Here is a 9,878-nt window from a genome sequence, read left to right as displayed (position 1 = left end):
TTGTGGGAGAATTGTAATTTTCATTGTTTTGGAATTTAATATTTTCACCGTTTCTTCATCTTCAGTGTGCATCCTTGAATTTTTCTGTCTCTCTAATGTATAATATTATTCAGAAGTGAAGAGTCACCTAAGCCTCCCGTGTGTTCTTTATGCCTTCATGAGTACAGTTTTGTTTTGGGTACGTTTGAGTTATTGCTACTTATTGTTTTCAACGACCTGAGGAGTAAAAGCCTTATTACAGGTGTTTACCTGCAGTTCAGTTCAGTTCAGTTCAGTCGCTCCGTCGTGTCCGACTCTTTGCGACCCCCTGGACCGCAGCATGCCAGGCCTCCCTGTCCATCACCAACTCCCGGAGTCCACCCAAACCCATGTCCATTGAGTCGGTGATGCCATCCAGCCATCTCATCCTCTGTCGTCCCCTTCTGCTCCTGCCTTCAATCTTTCCCAGCATCAGGGTCTTTTCAAATGAGTCAGCTCTTTGCATCAGGTGGCCAAAGTACTGGAGTTGCAGCTTCAAAATCGGTAATACTGATTACCTGCAGTATGTTGTCTGTAATGGGGATAGTACGGTGCACTTACTCATTAAACATTTACTGAGCCTTAGTTTGGACCCCAAAATGTGTGAAGAATTGAAAGAGTGCAAGAAGAAGTAGCACCCAAGCTTTCTTTATAAAACGCAGCCGTGTATGTAGTGCTACATATAAGTCAGTGAATATTTGGTAATCTGGACAAGGGATTCCTTCATTGAGGTAACCCCAGAAAATGGCTGTTGGCCATAAAATCTTCTGACCAGTTCACTTCTTTCGTTTATTGGTCTCATTGATCAGTACAGTGTCCTCAGCACTCTTTAGATGTTTGTTGAATTGAGTGACATTAACAAGAATCTAAAATAGCATACCCTGTTAGGTGATTTTTAAGTGCATAAGGCAGGTGGTGAGAATGTTATGTTCCTGACTAAAACGTGAACTTAATTGTAATTTAATTGTATTCTAGTGTTTAGAAAACTCTCCTTACTGCCGTAAGGTAGGGCAGTGCTACCCTACATTCCTTAAGGTAGTAAGGAGAGTTAATCAAGTGTCTTAGTTTCTTGGATTTAGACTAAAAAGGCACTGTAAAAGTACAGGATGGGGAAAGTATAAGTTAGCTGCAGCATGTGTGGAAAAACTGAATGTTTTAATAAGCTGAATATGAGCCATCGTATGCAGAATGAGGGAGAATGATAAATTCACTCTTCACCGATCAGAGTGCAAAACTGGAACTTAGGAATCAGTACTTAGCACTTTGTTCGTAATAGGTATAGCAGTCAGATTGGTGAAGTGATTTGAAACTGATTCCTAGGAAGAGCATTCAAAAGAACTTTCTACTGTCAGTTGGCTGCAGAGAAAATTCAGTGAGTCTTGTTTGAGTCTTTCAGAATTTGTCCCTAAGGTATAGAACCAGTATGAGAAGGCGCAGAGAAGGATTTTTATATCAGTACGAGGGTGAACTTTCGTTCATAAAAGTGTTTTTTAACCTAGTGCATGTTTGTTGCAAAACAAAACGAAAACCACAAATAGCACAAAAGTATAAATGATTATTGTTTTCCACTCCTCACAGAAAACTGTTTTGGAGAGTGTGAGATATAATCCAGGTCGGGGGTTTTTCACTCTGAGTGCTATTGACCTCCTGGGTCAGATAATTCTTGATTGTGGGAGGGCTGTCGTTTTTGCATCATCCTGCCTTCCCACTGGACACTGGCACCTTCCCAGTTGTGACAACTAAAATTGACTCTAGACATTTTCAGATGTCCTCTGGAGGACAGAGTTGTTGGTGGAAAATTAGTGTTCCATACTTCTTCGTGTATGTGTACTGAACTTAGGTGATTTTTTTTTTCACTCTAAAATGGAGTCATGGTATTCACTGCTTTGTCTTTTGCTGTATGTTCAAAATTTTAAATACGCATTCCCTTTGATCCAGCAATTCCTTGTCTGAAAAATTGTTTTATGAAAGTACATATGCATCTATCTTTTGTCATGAGAGGATGTTTATTATAGGACTGCTGTCATTGTGAAAAACAAAAATCAAAATGTCTATCAGTAGTCAACTGGCAGATGTTAGGTACTTTCGTATAGTAGATTACTTTGCAATTAGATAAGGTTCAGGATGCGGAACACGTGTATACCTGTGGCGGATTCATGTTGATGTATGGCAAAATCAATACAATATTGTAAAGTAATTAACCTCCAATAATTGATGCTTTTGAACTGTGGTGTTGGAGAAGACTCTTGAGAGTCCCTTGGACTGCAAGGAGGTCCAACCAGTCCATTCTGAAGGAGATCAGCCCTGGGATTTCTTTGGAAGGAATGATGCTAAAGCTGAAACTCCAGTACCTTGGCCACCTCATGCGAAGAGTTGACTCATTGGAAAAAACTCTGATGCTGGCAGGGATTGGGGGCAGGAGGAGAAGGGGACGACAGAGGATGAGATGGCTGGATGGCATCACTGACTCAATGGACGTGAGTTTGAGTGAACTCTGGGAGTTGGCGATGGACAGGGAGGCCTGGCGTGCTGCGATTCATGGGGTCACAAAGAGTCGGACACGACTGAGCGACTGAACTGAAAATAAATAAATTTATATTAAAAAAAAAAGATCAGGAAAAGAAAAAAAAAAGATAAGCTAGATTTATATTAAAGAAAAGATGTCCAGAGGTAAGAATAGGAAATCAACATAGCATGGTCCCATTTCCACACAAGAAATAATGCATTTTCAAAGTCTGCAAGGATATTAACAGTGATTATCTCTGGGGTATTAGATTATGTGATTATTGGTAAGGCAGGAAACATACCTTTTACCTTAAAATATGTGAACCTTTTTATTTTTTAACATTTTTATGATATTCTTTGCTCTTACAAATAAAAAAAAACTTTCCATTTTGGAAAAAATATATATGGTTACAGAAATATTTTTTGTCTCTTGGCTCTCTTTCTTGTACCAAGAGGCAGTAGCCCCAAGCTCCATTATCAAATAGTAGGCCAGAAAGAACCATTGAGACTTATAATATTGATAAATAACCAATGGAGAAGGGTCCAAACATACTATTTATTAATTGTAGACATAGTGAGGAATGAGCACAAGTCCTACTGTCTTCAGCTTCTGAGGAAGCTGGAGGTGCGTATGAGGAGAAGGGGTGGATTTGTGATTGTCTGAAACATGAGCAGACAAATGTGTGACTTTAGATATATGATGGAGCTTCCGGTAATCAATGTCAAAGCAAATCTTTTCAGTCCCTGGCGTTCCCGTTAATGTTACGATTTTCCAGCAGCATGGGTCTGTTGGTTGGCTCTCTGTCTCCATTTTCCCTTGTGGCTCTTTCCTTATTTGCTTCAGAACTCTTGGCATGAGGTTCAACAGAAGTCACCTTTTGTTCCTGGTATAGGAGCAGTAACCATGCCCCAGTACTCATTGTTCGTTCAAGAATATAAATACTTGGTCTTTCATAACCAGAGGATTTTTTTTTTTTTTAGGTTGGAAATGACCCTCAATCCAACATAACCAGGTTCACATAATAAACTTAAGTGTTGACTTATGTAAATGATAACTCAAGAGGTGGTGCTGTTGCTGCTGCTAAGTCGCTTCAGTCATGTCTGACTCTGTGCTACCCCATAGACGGCAGCCCACCAGGCTCCCCCGTCCCTGGGATTCTCCAGGCAAGAGCACTGGAGTGGGTTGCCATTTCCTTCTCCAATGCATGAAAGTGAAAAGGGAAAGGGAAGTCGCTCAGTCATGTCCGACTCTGTGTGACCCCATGGACTGCAGCCTACCAGGCTCCTCCGTCCATGGGATTTTCCAGGCAAGAGTACTGGAGTGGGGTGCCATTGCCTTCTCCGCCTCACATAATAAACTTATGTGTTGACTTATGTAAATGATAACTCAAGAGGTGGTGCTAGTTTCATGGAAATCTTGAACCAGTAGGCTCTCTGTGACTCTAACCTGAAAAGTGATGTAAAATAAGCTTTAACTTTAGGCTGCCTACAAGTTGGGGTTTCCTAGGTGGCTGAGTGGTAAAGAATCCACATGCCAATGCAGAAGATGTGGGTTTGATCCCTGGGTTGGAGAGATTCCCTGGAGGAGGAAATGGCAACCTACTCCTGTATTCTTGCCTAGAAAATCCCATGGACAGAGGAGCCTGGTGACCTCCATGGGGTCCCAAAGAGTCGGCACGACTGAACACTCAGGCACACCTACTCATTGTCCTTACTATTTCCAAACTCCTAGATCTAGGCCTTCCCTTTTGGTCCATGGTGGCCACTCCTGTCCTGGACTACATGTCCTTTCACCATCCTGTCCACGGAACAGAAAGTCTCTTAAATACTCCCTGCACAGCTTCTCCTGAGATATACTTGCCTTGAGGAAAACATTGAAAAGAAGCGGGGGATAGAGAGGCAACCAGCAAATGTCTTTCCTGCCAATACTAACCCCCTTTCCCTGTCAAATATTAGTTATGCTAGACCTAGTAAGAGCTCAGCGTTATGTTTACACCTGATTCTGAGCCCCAATTCTGGGTTGTTTCATTTCCAAGACTTTCTTAAGGTTGTAGAATGATGGCAAATCCTAGTTTCTCAAGGAAAGACCCTTATAAGTTAGCCATATGTCCAAGGTGAGTTACTTTTTATATAGGATAGGTAATAAAAATTTCAGTGCCAGTATGACAGTAGAACAGAGGTCAGTAAACTTTTTCTGTAAAGAGCCAAATATTAATATTTTAGGCTTTGTAGGCCTAAAATATGCAGGTGTTATAACCACTCAACTCTGTCATTATAACATGAAAACAGCAATAGAACATTACCCAAAGGAGTAGGTATGGCTGTGTTCCAAGAAAACTTTGTTTACAAAACAGGCTTTGGCCTGGATTTGGCCCTTAGATGGTTTTTTGCTAACCTCAGTAGGAGCGTTTTACTAACTCATGACTCGAAGTTAGGCTAGAAAATGTCCTATTTTTATTTGCAAGACTGATTTTTAGAATACTTTTTAAAAGCAACACTCTTGAAACATAGATACAAGCAGAAAGTTATGGTCTACAAGATTGAACAGGAAAAACACATGTAAGAATTATTCATATTCAGCCGATTTTTTGGCCAGATTTAGCCTGAGAGCTGGAAGTAGTCTTAAGCAAAAGAGCTGTGTGGTTCCATTTATAAGGTGTTGTAGAACAGGCGAAACTAATCTCTGGTGAAAAAAGTCAGTTCTAGATTATCTGGGAGTTGGGTGTCGAGGTTGAGAAGAGGATGAGGAAACTTTCTAGGCTGGTGATGTATATATCTTGGTAGGGTTTTGTACTACACAGGTGTATTAATTTGTCAGAAGTATTTTTGTATACTTAAGATTTGTACATATCACTGAATGTAACTTTTACCTTCAAAAAAGCCATAAATGAATAATGAACTCTGATCGATGATACACATTTAGGAAGAATTGTTATTGATGATGTGTAACTTAATGTGACAGCTATCGAAAAATAACGTGTCAAATGGATGGCTGGGTATGAGATAAAACAAATATCGAATATGTTAATTGTAAAATATGTCTGTGTTGGTGTATCAATGTTTGCTGTGTAATTCCTTCAACTTTTAAATATGCTTTAAATTTTCCATAATATTATGTTGACTGGAAGATAATCTTTGAATGTCAAAAGTGATTAGCTAGTGAAAATCAGCAGAGGAGGGGACATGAAATCTTGTTTGTGGTGGTCAGAGAAGGCCTTACTGAGCAGCTAGCTTTTGTGTAAGTATCTGAAGGAAATGAGATTTGCTACCTGGGAGAAGAGCATTCCAGTGAGGATATCAAATGCATGGGTCCTAAGGTAGGAAAGTAGCTGGCCTATTTGCAGAATAATAAAGTTGCCATTGTGGCCGCCACGGAGTGCAAAAGGAGAAGAGGAGCTAGAAACAAAATCAGAGAGGCGACTGCTGGCCCGGGCACGCAGAGAGCGTGCAGGCCGTGGTCGGGGCTTTGACTGCCTCAGGTGAGGTAGGAAGCAGTTGGTGGATTTACTAACTAACTGAGGTGAGGTAGGAAGCGTTTGGTGGATTTTTAGCAGAAGTGCGTTTTCTTATGATTATCTGACTGCCAGTGAAAACGGTAGAGCAGAGAAATCAGTAGCTATTTAAGATATCCAGGTGCTGTGTGGTAGTGGCTCCACCAAGATGATGAGAAGTGGTTGAATTCTGGATGACAAGACTTGCTGGCAGGATGTGAGATGAGAGAAGTTGAAGTAAGGCTGGCACTAAGGTTTTGTGCCTGAGCAGCTGGAAGAACGGAGTTGCCATTAACTTCATCAGTGAGGAAGACACAGGAGAAGCTCCTTTGCGGAGGACTGTGAGGAGCTCAATTTGAAACATGCAGTGATTAAAGGTGTCTGTTAGACATGCAAGTAGAATTGAGTTAATGACACCTCAGGAAAGCCTGGGGAATGGCCCAGAGTGTCCTCTTTGTGAGCCTGAAATGCTTTTAGGTCTCCTTTCTTTTCTTAAAAATACTGTGATTTAGTACTCATTCTGTAATATGTCCACATTTATTTTCATACCAAAAAAATTGTTTAGTTACTATAGTAACAAACCCCCCCCCCCCCCCCCCAAAAAAAATGCCCATGCTCTAATCCCTGGAATTTGGGACTATGTTATGGTTACATGATAAAAAGGATTTTGCAAATAAAAGGTTACAGACCTTAAAATAGGAGGATTATCCTGGATTATCCCAGTGGGCCCAATCTAATCATGTGAACTCTTAGAAAGCAGAGAACTTTCTTTGCTGTAGGCAGAAGTCAGAGAGAGATGAGGTGTGAGAGGGCCCTTCTGTTGCAGGAGAGGGCACGTAAAAAGCATGAGAAGGGTTACAGGCAGCCTCCAGGAGCAAGCGTGGATCCCTGGCTAAAAGCCAGCAAGGAAACAGGGCCCTCCAGCCTGCATCTCCAGGGAGCTGAATTCAACCACTGAATGGGCTTGGAAGCAGGCTTTCCTAGTATAACCTACCTGGAGATTGCTGCTGTGGGAACACCCTGCTATTTTTCTCCCTGTCAGAGTCCCTTTAATTCTCTCTTCCAAATACATGCTTCCTACTGAAGGGCTGGCCTCCCATCCCTTGTAGAGTTCTTAAATCTCCTTCCTTTTTTTTCCCTTTCTTTTCTTTTTTTTAAGTCAATCAAGACAGACATGAGTGCTCATCTTCTCTGCCTTTGCCTGTACTCTTGACTTTGCCTAAATGAAGTTTTTCTGGGACTTCATTCACTCATTTATTGCTTCTGTCTCCAGAATTTTCTACTTTTTCTTTTACTTCCATCTCTTCTGCCTGCAAAGCTTGCCTCTATCTTGAGAAGAAAAAGCCTCACTTAACTTGCTGAAACATTCTTTCACTAGAATGTTCTTTCCCCATTAGAATGAAAGTTCCAGGAGGGCTTCTGTGCTCAGTACTGTATCCTCAGCTACTCTATCCTAAGTACTCTATCCTTTAGAATAGAGCCTGACAGCTGATAGATGCTTAAATCAGTATTTGTTGGAAGACTTGATTCCTGTTTTTCTTCTGTCTACAGCCAATGTTTTTTGTCTTTAACAAGTTTTATGTATCATTGTTTGTAGTTCTTTCTTTAATGACTACATGGAATGAATGGGCCATAACTGATCTAGTCATTTCCTTATTGAAGATACTGTTCCTATTTTGTCTATCATACCGAAATTTACTAAAAAAAGTTAATAGAGTTATGAAATAGTAAAGGAAATCTTACAAAAGTAAATAAAAAGACAGATAATATAGGCTGCATAAAAGATGAACGGTCAGTTTCAAAGTTGAAAACATCTGACTGATGAAGTTTAAGAAGGAGCAAAGAAGACAGAGATAGTTATTGATAAATTTATATAAGAAGATTTCCTAGAGCTGGATTGAAAGGGTTTTCAAAATACATAGCAAAATTAATGATAAAATGACCAAAAATGATCATGATCAAAACAAAACAAAATAATACCCCACCAAGTAAAAAGAGAAGATCCTAAAATCTTGGGAGCATTCAGGTTGTGGTACCGGAGAGAATGACAATGAGGTCACCTTAAAGTTAAATGAAACAGTGGCCTTGAATTCAGTGGCAGCACTGGATGCTAGAGGAGGTTAGAGTAGCTTCAACTTCTCTTCAGCGTCAGCAGCTGACTTTTTCCTACATGGACTTTTTTATCCTGCCAAATCAAGTGTAAAAGTAAGGACCTTTTCAGACACTGAACGGCTAAGTCACCTCCCATGTACCTTTTTCTGTGTTTCTTAAGGCCCTGGGGATGTACTTATGGGAAAGTGAACAACAAAAGGAGACACTGGAATTCAGGACACAGTGGCTCTAACTCAGAAAAGCAGTAAAGGGAAGCACTGGAGGTGACGACTGTATCAGCAGACTGAGAGGGCAGCCAGGCCACATTGAAGCGAGAATGTGGGGAGGCGCTGGGGGAAGCCTTCAGGGAAAGAGGGTGTTAGAGGTGGGTTCTTGCTGGGCTGTCATATGGTGCAGCAGTTAAAGAAAATTGAAATTAAAGTAGTGGAAACCATTGAAGGAAAGGAGGAACTCTAGGGAAAATGAACTCTCTGAGGAAGGAAATGTATTTATAATATAGTACTTGGCTAGTCAGTAGACATCAGTTACAGTCCAACAGTGTCACACTGATTATTTATTCAACTCAAAATAGTGGTAGATCTATCTATATTGCAAGAGTAGAAGGAAGAAGTGTTGGGGGAAGTTCCAGAGCTACATCCTAATCTACCATAGCTTGAGTAAATAGGCAGTGCCTAAAATGGATAAGTCAGAAAGTTGTAGGATAAGCCCAGTATTGCAAGAAATGGCAGTAGCTACCTAACAGAAACAACCAAGAGTTGAAACTAGTTACCTCTGAGTATTAAGACTGGATGTGGGGAGTCTTACCCAACAGCAGGGAGATGGCTTTTCATTATTGTCTTTCAGTACTGTTTGATTTTCTGAATACAGGCAAGAATTAGTTGGGTAAGAATTGTTATAAATTCAAAAAACTAAGTAATATATGCCTGTTATAAAACATTCATCAGATCAGATCAGTCGCTCAGTCGTGTCCGACTCTTTGCGACCCCATGAATTGCAGCACTCCAGGCCTCCCTGTCCATCACCAACTCCCGGAGTTCACTGAGACTCACGTCCATCGAGTCAGTGATGCCATCCAGCCATCTCATCCTCTGTCGTCCCCTTCTCCTTTTGCCCCCAATCCCTCCCAGCATCAGAGTCTTTTCCAATGAGTCAACTCTTCGCATGAGGTGGCCAAAGTTTTGGAGTTTCAGCTTCAGCATCATTCCTTCCAAAGAAATCCCAGGACTCATCTCCTTCAAAATGGACTGGTTGGATCTCCTTGCAGTCCAAGGGACACTCAAGAGTCTTCTCCAACACCACAGTTCAAAGCATCAATTCTTTGGCGCTCAGCCTTCTTCACAGTCCAACTGTCACATCCATACATGACCACTGGAAAAACCATAGCCTTGACTAGACGGACCTTTGTTGGCAAAGTAATGTCTCTGCTTTTGAATATTCTATCTGGGTTAGTCATAACTTTGCTTCCAAGGAGTAAGCGTCTTTTAATTTCATGGCTGCAGTCACCATCTGTAGTGATTTTGGAGCCCCAAGAAATAGTCTGACACTGTTTGCACTGTTTCCCCATCTGTTTCCCATGAAGTGATGGGACTGGATGCCATGATCTTCGTTTTCTGATTGTTGAGCTTTAAGCCAACTTTTTCACTCTCCACTTTCACTTTCATCAAGAGGCTTTTGAGTTCGTCTTCACTTTCTGCCATAAGGGTGGTGTCATCTGCATATCTGAGGTTATTGATATTTCTCCCGGCAATCTTG

At 41.1% G+C, this 9,878-nt stretch overlaps 1 protein-coding gene across 1 annotated transcript in view; it reads left to right on the top strand.

Moving 5' to 3' along the window:
- WDR48 (WD repeat domain 48) overlaps positions 1 to 9,878 on the top strand; it is a 52,601-nt gene that overhangs the window by 729 nt on the left and 41,994 nt on the right. The gene's annotated exons all lie outside the window — the stretch shown is intronic.

This window comes from Bison bison, unplaced genomic scaffold, assembly GCF_000754665.1.
Source record: "Bison bison bison isolate TAMUID 2011002044 unplaced genomic scaffold, Bison_UMD1.0 scf7180017864043, whole genome shotgun sequence".
NCBI lineage: Eukaryota > Metazoa > Chordata > Mammalia > Artiodactyla > Bovidae > Bison > Bison bison.
Note: the sequence above shows the minus strand (reverse complement) of the source record. Positions and strands in the feature narration are given on the sequence as shown.